Source organism: Vipera ursinii, assembly GCF_947247035.1.
Source record: "Vipera ursinii genome assembly, chromosome: 2".
NCBI lineage: Eukaryota > Metazoa > Chordata > Lepidosauria > Squamata > Viperidae > Vipera > Vipera ursinii.
In genome coordinates, this window is record NC_139513.1 from 260,128,253 (window position 1) to 260,140,616 (window position 12,364).

Consider the following 12,364-nt stretch of genomic DNA (forward strand, 5'->3'; position numbering starts at 1 on the left):
CTCACCTCGTCTTCATTCCTGTGCAATGAACCCAGTACACACCACTGGCGACAAGGGTGAGATCCTGTGTTGTGGCCCCAACCCCCGCGCCTGTCCTAACTGAGGAAGAGGACTCTGAGGATGATGGGGAGGAACTGGCAAGGCCTCCCTATCCGGGGCCCTCCTCTCTGGCAAGGCCTCCGTCTCCATCTGGAGGCCGAGAGGAACAGCCGGGGAGCAGCCAGGTTGGGAGGGTGCTCGAACAGCTGCAGCAGTCTAGCGTATTAATACCAGCCGGCCAAAAGAGAGGGGGGGAGATGCCTCTTTCCACCAGCATGTAAGCCAACCCCTCGTGGCTTCAGCTCTATGCGAAGCAGAATCCCATCCTTGTCGCCACTGTTATGTTTTAGGTTCGGACGAGCAGGAAAGATGCCAGGCAGATGAGTACAGAATAGTTGCTTTATCCATAACTATAACTGTACTGAGGATTAAGGGTAACCATGCAGTCTTTATATAGTCTCCTGTAGTCTAAACAACCAATCAGATTGAACCCATCATTCCCACCAAGTTGACTGCAGCCAGGACTGGAAAGTCCTATCTGCGTTGCTGGAGAACCGTTAGCTTTCCAGCGTACACATGGTAAGGTATTCCCAAAAGCTCAATACATAACACTTCCAACCAAAGATGTCGGTGATTGCATGGTGCTACACCTTCAAACAATGAATACAGCGACCGGGAGAGACCGTATCTGAGTACATTGCGGCCTTGAGGCAGGCCGCACGCCTGCCAATTTTCAAACCTCGAAGAGCGACTGTGAGACCAGCTTGTCTGTGGCCTTCACAACCGAGAGCTGCAACAGAAACTATTTGCCAAAGAGTTCCTATCATTTGCGGATGCCCAGCAAGAAGTCATGGCAGATAAAGCTGCCGGAGGAGCCGTCCGAGCTATCCGGCCCACCAAAATGATGCAACGAGAAGAAGCTGTCCACCATGAGGATGCAGAGCTCACGGAGGACACAGAAGAAGATGCTAAAGTTGACAAACTGCACAGACAGGCCAGCCAACAGCACCGCAGCAGCAAGCAACAAGAGACTACTCACAAAGCAGATCCCTTGCCTAGATGTCCAGGTTGTGGCAGCCGCCACCAATGCTCAGACTGCAGGTTATGGATAGCCACGTGCCTGGCCTGCAGAAAAACCGGCCACATTGCATCAGTTTGCAGAGGTCACCAGAGGGACCGGCCATCGAATCGCCAGTCGGAAGATCTGACCAGGAGAGGTACCAGGGCACCGGGGCCATTCAGCGTGGGGTTTTGCTCAAGCCGTAGAAGTGTCTGTCGTACCGGGGCCTGACACCCCTTAAACCCAAGTATAGACTCCAGATGGAGCTGCAAGGGGTCCCCTGTAAGATGGAGCTGGATACAGGCTCAGCCGTTTCCATTATTTCTCTGGACACATTTAACTACGTGTGCAGTCGCAGTAGGAAATGGGCCAAGCTGAGGCCCTCTGACATACTTTTAACAGATTTCCAGAACGCAAAGGTTGTAGTCAAGGGTGAAGCCACCTGTTAAATTTAAAGGGTTTTCAGGGCACCCAGATGTTGTTGTAGTAGGGGGTCAGAGAATGAGCCTAATTGGGCTCAATTGGTTTGATGCACTAGGCATCCAAGTAACCGGTATCAACCGGACACAAGTCACGAGTCTAGCATCAGTTTGCGAGGACTTCACAGACATATTTGATTCAGCTCTAGGAACTTACACCGGCCGCCAATAGCATTTAAACTAGACCCAAACGTGGTTCCCATCAAAATTAAGCCTTGCAGGGTCCCCTTTGCACTCAAGCACAAAATTGACACAGAACTAGACAAGCTTGTGGAACAGGGCGTGTTGCAACCAGTAGATAGTGGGGAGTGGGAAACTCCTATTGTAACACCGCTTAAAGTCAACAGGGAAGTCAGAATATGTGTAGACTATAAATGCACAATTAACAGGGCCCTTAAACAGCACGCATACCCAGTCCCAATGGTGAGCCACATCCTGGCATCTTTGCAGGGTGGTACCAAATTTACAAAATTAGATTTGGTGCAGGCCTGTTGATGAGGCCACAGCCACAGCTCAGACAATTGTGACCCACAGGGGGGCTTTCAAGGTAAAACGCTTGCAATTTGGGGTCAGTGTAGCCCCGGGCATTTTTCAGGGAATCATGGAATGCACACTCAAAGGCATCCCAGGGGTTTGCCCCTATTTTGACAATGTGCTGATTGCCAGAAAATCCACAGAAGTGCTAGCAAGGAGGCTCAGAGCCATCCTGCAGAGGCTGCGTGAAGCAGGCCTCAAACTAAAAAAGAGCAAATGCAGTATTGGGGTTTCCTTGACTGAATTTTTGGGGTTTTGCATTGATGCTAATGGCATCCACCCAGCTGAGTCCAAAGTAAAGGCCATTAAGATGGCACCTAGCCCTAAAACAAAAGGAGAGCTACAAGCATTCTTGGGCCTCCTCAACTTCTAATACGCGTTCCTTCCTAACAAGGCCACAGTGGCAGAGCCGCTTCACAGGCTCTTAGATAAAAAAAACTTCTTGGAAGTGGACCAGCATTCACGAAAAAAGTTTTCAGGACTGAAGGCACTTCTGTTGGTCAGTTCCACTATCACTCATTTCAGGGAGTCTAAACCAGTCTGTTTAGTGTGTGATGCATCCCCATACAAAGTGGGTGCAGTCTTGAGTCACTTAGAGAAAGATGGAACCCAAGTTCCCATTGCATTTTATTCAAGGACACTGTCCTCTGCTGAGTGTAACTATGCTCAAATTGACAAAGAGGCATTGGCTATAGTAGCTAGAGTTAAAAAATTCCATGACTACTTATATGGCAGGGATTTCACGGTCTTCACAGACCACAAACCATTATTGGGGTTATTCACCACAGACAAACATACACCCCACATATTATCCCCCAGAATGCTGAGATGGTCTATTTTTTTATCAGCTTACACGTTTAAGCTGATTCGCAAACCTGGCAAAGAAATGGGCCATGCAGATGACCTGAGCAGGCTTCCACTGCCACAAATCGAACCTGACCTGGCCCCAGCAGCCTGCGTATTGTCCATCCAGGACTTGCCAGAATTCCTCTCCACGCAGGGGACACAGCTGCATAAACAGCAGCTGTAAGACATTAAGTAGAGTACTTTCTTGGGTACACACAGGATGGCTGGATAAAAGCCCAGGCCCTGAATTCCAGAGTTATTTTACTAGAAGACACAAGCTATCAGCTCACAAGGGTTGTATCCTATGGGGGAACAGGGTCATAGTCCCCACCACACTAAGAGACAGGTCTTCAATCACTACATGAAGGTCATCCGGGTATTGTCCGTATGAAAGCTTTAGCTAGAAGCTACTTATGGTGGCCAGGGTTAGACAAGGCCATTGAAGCCCAGGTGCATGAATGTTACACATGCCAGCAATAAAGGTCTGAAATGCCGCATGCTCCAATTCACAGGTGGGAGGAGACTCACACTACCTGGTCTAGAATTCATATAGACTTCGCTGGGCCCTTTCAGGGACAGCTCTTCCTAGAGTGGTCAACAGCCACTCTAAATGGCTTGAAGTAATTCCAGTTGCTAACATGACTTCTGCTAGGACCATCCAGGTGCTTAGGAAACTCTTTGCCACACATGGGCTGCCAGACGTCATAGTATCTGACAATGGAGCCCAATTTACAGCAGCAGAATTTCAGGCATTCCTGAGAGCAAACCTCATCAGGCATGCAACGTTGGCCCCATTTCACCCTTCTTCTAATGGTCAAGCCAAACAAATGGTCCGGACCACAAAGGAGTCACTGAAGCGTATAGTGACTGGGGACTGGCATCACAGATTGGCAGATTTTTTACTTTGCCAGCATTCCATGCCATGCACGGCTACAGGGAAAAGCCCAGCAGAGCTGCGCTGGGGGAGGCGACTGATCACAAAGCTGGACAGGTTGCATCCAGATAGGGTGGCAGCAGAAGCTTCATGCATAAAACCCCCAAGGGCAGGGGTCAGCAACCTGAAAAAGCAAAAGAGCCACTGGGAACCGGTTCCATCACACATAAAAAAAGTGGGAGCCGTGCGCGTGCATCCACGCACGCGCATGCACATAAAAGAAAATGTTTTGCGCATGCGCAAAATGTTTTGTTTTTTGTGCATGCGCGTGCGTGGATACACGCTCACGGTTCCACTTTTTTTATGTGGACACACCTGCACACCAGCGGTGACGGGTCTCCGTGGTGACGGGCGCTGGGTTGTGGCACCGCCTTCAGCCCGGGCGCTGCCGGAGCCACCCCCGGGACCTCCAAACTGCCGCCCGAACACCCATTTGGAGACCTGCTGGTGCCAGTTTAGAAAGCTGCCGCGTCCGCGTCAGCTTTCTAAACCGCCACCAGCAGGTCTCCAAACCGCACCTCTGCCCGAACACCAGCAGGTCTCCAAACGGGTGTTTGGGCGGAGGTGCGCGCGCACCTCTCCTGAGCGTGTAGCTCTCCAAACCTTTGGAGAGGTGCGCACGCACCTCCACCCGAACACCCATGTGGAGACCTGCTGGTGCCGGTTTAGAAAGCTGCTGCGGCCGGCACCAGCAGGTCTCCAAACCGCACCTCCGCCCAAACACCAGCAGGTCTCCAAACGGGTGTTTGGGCGGAGGTGCACGCGCACCTTTGCCCGAACACCCGTTTGGAGACCTGCTGGTGCCGGTTTAGAAAGCTGCTGCGGGCCATGGCAGCTTTCCAAACCAGCACCAGCAGGTCTCCAAACGGGTACCGCCACTGCCCGTTCCGAGAGGTGCGCGCGCAGCTCTCCAAACCTTTGGAGTGGTGTGCGTGCACCTCCTCCCATTTGGAGTGGTGCGCGCGCACCTCCGCCTGTTCCAAGAGGTGCACGTGCAGCTCTCCAAACCTTTGGAGTGGTGCGTGCGCACCTCCTCCCGTTCGGAATGGTGCACGCGCACCTCCGCCCGTTCGGAGAGGTGCGCGCGCACTGGGCAACTGGGAGCTGCAGGAGATGGCTCAAAGAGCCGCATGCGGCTCCGGAGCCGCGGGTTGCCAACCCATGCCCAAGGGGATTGCAAGTGGGCGATGGGGTGTGGGCCAGGAACTATGGGCATGGAAATTTGTGGGTGCCTGGAAAAATTACTAAAACATCAGGCCCCCTCTCTTATGAAGTGGGGCTGGAAGGCGGGCGAGTTGTCTGGCACCACATAGATCAGCTTTTCCTGAACAGCCACAAAACGAGGACTTCATCATAAGTCCTTACTCAGGTCCACAAACTGGCAGCCAAGCCAGCCCATGCATAGACTATGAAGGCTCACACAGCCCAAGCAACAAGGAGTTGGCCGTACAGGAGGGGCCCCCGGAAGTGCAACATGGGTCCCCTGACGGAGAAAGGCAACCCGATGGCTACAGCCACTGTGCTTACTCTGCTGAACAAACTGACTCTGGGGTGGGCCAACCTGGAAAGGCCAGCCAGAGAGCACCAAGCCACTCAGAATCACTTGAACTAAGAGACACTGGTCTACCCAGCCCGGCGGGCAAGCTGGTAAGCCAGGATGTGCCTGGGTCCCCCAGGCATTCCACAAGGCCACACAAACCTTCTGCTTATCTGAAAGATTTTGTTCTGTAATAATAAAGCTATAATGTTGTATGTACCTTGTATTTAATGTTGACCTACAAGATTGTAATGGACAATGGAGCTATAATATTGTAAGTACTTTATTGAGCTGCTAAGTGGAACCTATTCACACCAGTGTTAAGTCTTTGTAAGTGTACTGCTATTTTCTATTGTTGCTATAGTGTTGTTCATTCTAAGAGGGGAGGGGTGTTATGTATTGGGCTTGTTTGTGAACACCACGTCATAACAGCTGATAGGTTGCTAGAGCAGGGAGCTAGCTAACGGCTCCCAGCATCTCAGACAACCCGTCTCCAGTGCTGCTATTGGTTGCCCCTAGGCAGCAATAGGTTGTTTCAAACCTATTGGCTGCCGCCTAGGGGCCAAGGTATAAATTGCTGCAGCTGCAGCCCTGTTCTCTAGTTCAGATCCTGCAAGAAATAAACCATGTTCTTTGCTGAACTCACTCGCCTCATCTTCATTCCTGCGCAACGAACCCAGTACACAACAGTATTTTTCCTCCGGATTTCATATCTACAAGTGATTGTGATTGTGACTTCTGGTCCTGCCCTAGGCATGAAAGGGCCTTTGGGCCAGTCACTCGCTCTTGGCCCAACTCACTTCAAAGGGTTGCTGTTGGGAAAATAGGAGGAGAAAGGAGTATTAGGTATGTTTGCCACCTTGAGTTGCTTATAAAAATAAGAAAGGCAGAATATAAACAAACAAATAAACTATCATGAGATTTTTATGAGGCTGCTCTCCCTCTTTCTTGTCTAAGCAAACTTTGTGTCTGCCATTCTTCTACCCAAACTCTGTCTTCCTATTCATGGATGTTAAAAAAGAAACCATACAACATAGTAACTACTTTGGGGAAGGAAAAGTCAAGAACTGGAAGCTATTTTGACTTCTAAAAAGGTGGGTAGTACAGGGGTAAAGGGCCTTCACTTTTTGAATTACTTTTTGATGACTCCAGATGTTTATTATGGGTGGTGAACAAAGATAGAAACAAAACCCAAATTCACAAATACTTAAATTCACAAATAAATCAATGTGTCTCAGAGCCTTGGTGGAACAGTGGGCTAATGCCTCCTTAAGTAACGCCAGCTGCCTGCAATTAGTGCAGGTTCGCATCCCACCAGGCTCAAGGTTGACTCAGCCTTCCATCCTTCCGAGGTAGGTAAAATGAGGACCCAGATTGTTGGGGGCAATTAAGCTGACTTTGTAATAATGCCGCTTGGGGGTGTGTGTGAAAGCCCTAATAAGCAGGCATATACATAGAATGAAGGCTACTGCTAAGCTTGTAAGCCGCCCTGAGTCTTCGGAGAAGGGCGGGATATAAATGGAATTTAAAATAAAAAAAATAAAAAAAATCACAAAATCAATTTATTGGGCATACCCAAACCCATGCCAGAGCTCCATTAACATTCTGGCCCCAATGTCTGGGGGAATAGTCAGGTATTCATAGTCTTCCAGAAGGCCTATGGCTAGATGCTGTCCATATTTCAGAGGGGAGGATGTTCCCCAAGACAGGGTCATGACAAAGAAGACACACTTCCTCAAGCCCACTAAATGACACTGGTCCCAGAAAGTGATACCCTACCTGAGCTGGTGAGGCTGGCAGAAATCATTGAGAAGAGGCAGCTCCATGATTAACCAACTACGTAGGTTTCAACAGAAAGGCTTCTATCCTGGAATTAAAGGACTATTTGAGTGAGACAAAAAGATTGATTTTTTTGACAAGTTAACAACTCGCTTAACTGACATTATGGTATTAACCTAATTTATATGCAGAGTAACTAAAAATTACTAAGAATGTACTTTGAAATTAAAAGGATTTTCTTCAGAAAATAATTAACATGTGACTCTGCTGAAAGTACAGTATATGCATATGACATTACCAATAATCTTCATTTTTAGAATTTGGTGAAGTAATAGTATAGTGCTATAAATAAACACTTTTTATGATGCAAGAACTTTGTAGAACTCTTGTACAATAGCTGAATTCTCAATTTTCTTACAAAGAGAACAAAAATGAACTTCAGTGTGTAGGCTGTATGAAAGCCTTTCTACTAGCCCCATACTAAATTCTATGTTACATAAGTGCAGAAGATATAAATATCTAAAAATCTCTGTAGAAGGGTGAAGGTTTTTGCAAGCATTGAACATTCAGAATTAAATAGAACATAGCTGAATTTTAATTACATTATTTACAGAATTCATTTGAATTATATGGTTTTATTACCTATTAGATATTACTATTAATTGGGTATTACTATTCAATGTACATTGTTTTGTCTTTACTGGTAATATTTCTATAAACGTGAATTAGGGTTACCTATCAGTGAATAAGTATAATGAAAAGATAGCTAAATTGTCCCCAGTATTATTTTTTTCAGCATTTACACTCATTCAACTGTGTATCAAACACTAATTAATTTGGGAATTGCATAATTAAATCATATGAATGTCATAGCTTTTCCTACAAAAATATGATACTGCTGTCTTCAAACTGGGCATAAAACAGGGAAGACTGCATACTGTTATTCTGACAACTCCTTTCCATAAATTGAATTATGAGGATAAACAGAGCACTTTTTCTTGAGTGTTCTTTCTGTCAATAAAACTAAACACAAAACATCCAAACGTGATGGGCATCTGGCCACTTGACTCAAAAATCATGTACTGTACAAAACACACCCAATAAGGGGGCTCTATCAGCATGGCTATAAGGTCTGGGAGAACAGCCGTTTAGTTCTCAGAGGGGACCTCATTCCACAGGACAGATGCCACAACAGTAAACAAGAAAACAACAACAACAACAACAACAACAACAAATAATAATAATAATAATAATAATAATAATAATAATAATAATAATAATAATAATAATAATAAAAAAGTTGGAAGGGACCTTGGAGGTCATCTAGTCCAACCCCCTGCTCAGGCAGGAAACCTTATACCATTTCAGGCAAATGACTGTCCAGTCTCTTCTTAAAAACCTCCAGTGTTGGAGCATTCACCACCTCTGGAGGCAGGTTGTTCCACTGGTTAATTGTTCTGTCAGGAAGTTTCTCCTTAAATCTAGGTTGCTTCTCTCCTTCATTAGTTTCCATCCATTGCTTCTTGTCCTGCTGTCAGGCGCTTTGGAGAATAGCTTGACTCCCTCTTCTTTGTGGCAGCCCCTGAGATATTGGAACACTGCTATCATGTCACCCCTCACCCTTCTCTTTGTCGCGGAACAATTAACAGTCCGACCAGAGGTGGATGGACCGTGGTTCATTTGCATGGTCAATATCAAAGAAAAGAAATCCAAGGCATATTCTATAGTAAAACTTTTAATGAGAAAACAAAACTGACTGCATTCTCTCATCAGGCAGAAGGAGAAAGTAAAACTGAAACTGTGAGGACTTTTTTAGGCCTGCGCACAAAACAGTTTAAAACCAAAACATTGGCTGGACATACCTGGAGTCACTATGGTTACAAGATAAGATAATACACAGTGCAGAGCAGAAAGAGATGTACAATTAGAAATGAGCGAAGCTAGCAAAACTAAAAAAAAACGCAGTGACACTCTTCATTAAACTACACATACCCAATTCCAGCAACCGTTCCCTATATGTTTTAGCCTCCAGCCCCTAATCATCTTTGTTTCTCTTCTCTGTACCCTTTCCAGAGTCTCGACATCTTTTTTACATCGTGGTGACCAAAACTGGATGCAGTATTCCAGGTGTGGCCTTACCAAAGCATTGTAAAGTGGTATTAGTACTTCACTTGATCTTGATTCTATCCCTATATTCTATATTGAAGCCATATTGCTACATTGTGTGCTGTGGTCAAAAGCATCTGCAGATAACATGATAAGCATATCTGAGTTTTGCAGCCGGATGTGGTAGAGTGTGAAGTCCTAAACAATGCAGACAGAGACCAAAAAGAGGTAATGAAAGTGGTGGTGGATAGTGGAAAGCCCAAAATCTGTGTAGGGGAATGGACAGCCTACATACTCCACAGAACAGTGGGCTTCAAAGGCAAAACCAGATTTTTTCCAGTCTCAGATAAAACAAAAGCCAATTTGAGAAAGGAATTAATTCAATCTCAAAACTTGGAAACAAGATATGTCCATGCAGGACTGCAGTTGGATCTGAACTGGCTCAAATCCCTTATGCTAAACTGCTCTGCTACTAATAGCTTGTTGTTGCAATGCATTGATAGAAAATTAATTGCTTGAGACACAGGTAATTTGGCGTTCCCACCAAATCTGATACTCTAGCAGACATGTCAAACTCGCAACATCACGTGACGTCATGCAATGTATCAGAACAGTTTTGCCATTGCCGGCAATGGAGTGGGCGTGGCTTCCAGATGACGCATCCGGCCCACGGGCCAGCAGTTTGACACCCCTGCTCTAGAGAAAATGTTATGAGAGATTAGGACTCTGAAACATACATTTGATCACATATAGATGGTCATTGTAATATAAGGTTATGACTTCCTCTACTTTTAATAGTAGTATGAAAATTCTACACAACTGCACTGATGTCATGCATCTCCATAACTGCACTGATGTCATGCATCTCCAAAGAACCCATTCTGACCTTTGGAAGCTTACAAAATTCTTCACAGACTCCTGCTCTGTGTGCATACTATGCATAATTTGGTGCTGCCCACAGCACACACCTTCAGTTTCTAAGGCTGATACAATGGAACAAAGAAGGAACAGAGATCACTTGAAACAGGTGGCAGGGTGGATTGTGTGAATTTACAGATAACTACTTAAATTAACCATTGTTTTATTGTAATCTCCAAGCAGAAGACAATCGCTGTTTTGAAATAATGGAGTGGTTTCTTTACCAAGAAACTGGGAAAATGGAGACAAAAGATGCTTGAGAAGCCTACTGTTGTGCACTGGGTTCTTGCTGGAAAGCAGGAGATGAGGCGAGAGAGTTCAGGCAGGAACATGCTTTTATTGAAAGGCTGGAACTGAACTGAGAACCAGGGCTGCAATGCAGCTATTTATACTCTGGCCACTAGGTGGCGGCCAATAGGTTTAAATCAACCAACCAAAGGTAGTCCTGGAGACTGACTGTCTGAGGAGCTGGCGACCATTACCCAGCTCCCTGCTTAAGCAGTCTCACAGCAACCAAACCCACGTGGTACAACTTAGTCAAACTAGGCCCAATACATTACACCTACTTTATCTCTTTGAAAAGTATAGAACATTTCAATTTGTATAAATCTTCCACTTGACAAATCAACATCACTGCTATTAAATTTGTCATCTGCCAGGACATAAAATGACTAGGAATAGTAGCCAGAAGTCTGAAAGACTTGACATCAACATGAACAGAATGAGGGAGAGACTCAGAGTAGTAATCAGTATAGTAGGTCAGGCCAATTCAAAATTCTAGAGCAAGATGTACTAGAGGAATAAATTATTTTTGTCGAGGCCATTCTATGATGAGAATGCAACTGTCCTGATGGAGTCTCAGAAGATTCCTATCAAAAGGATTATTGTAGACTCCATTCCAAAAAGATAGGAACGCATAGCTTAAAAATTGGAATTCTGTCTTTACCTGCTGCATGAACCTAAGCACTGATGAATACAAGGTGCAAAAAGATCCATTCTTATTTAGTTCATAGATTTATATACTGTTTGATCACAATGAGTGTAGCTGATACACACACACACACACACACACAAATCACAAAGTACAATCCAAGCATCCCACTGCCTCCATAAAATGAGCATCTCTTGAATTAAAAATTATCGCCAGAATTAAATGCAAACTGAAGTAAAAAAAACAGCTTGTCATTCTTCTCAGTGACTACATCCTGTCAAAACAACATTGGTTTTGTATCTTTCTGAAATGCTAGCAAGAAAGGGTTGAAACGAACCTCAGATGGTAATCTGTATTATAATTTTGATCTCATGGATATATGCACATGACAGGCAGAGTCTATTTTCCCTATGAGGGTCATGACTGAAAGATGCAGACTTTATTATGAATGTCTCGTCAAGCATGGCTGAGTTGGTCATTGATGTTTCCAGACTTATGGTTACTAGAATATTACAGACCATAGGAGGAACCAGTGCTACAAGGTAAAAGTGGAGGGAATCAATAAAGGGTGCATCCAAAGCTAGGAGAAATGGATGACAAGCATGACAAACAGAATGAGGGAGAGACTCGAGGCAGGAATCAGTATGGCAAAATGGCATAGCAAAGGCAGGAGAAATATGGCTCCCTTTCTAACATTCATTGCTTCCCCTATGATACAAATATAACCTACACAGAAGGAAAGGCATTTTGTAACTGACTTGTAGTCCCACGTCATATACAGGTGAAACTCGAAAAATTAGAATATCATGCAAAAGTTCATTTATTTCAGTAATGCAACTTAAAGGGGGAAACTAATATATGAGATAGACTCATTACATGCAAAGCAAGATAGTTCAAGCCATGATTTGTCATAATTGTGATGATTATGACATACAGCTCATGAAAACCCCAAATCCACAATCTCAGAAAATTAGAATATTACATGCAATCAATAAAACAAGGAGTGTACATAGAACAATATCAGACCTCTGAAAGTATAAGCATGCATATGTACTCAGTACTTGGTTTGGGCCCCTTTTGCAGCAATTACCGCCTCAATGCTTTCTTGCAAGTTTCTTCAAAAGGTGATTGACATGTCTGTGCAGCCATATACTGTATAGCATAATGTGTGATATAAAGAACATAGAATACCAACTTTAAA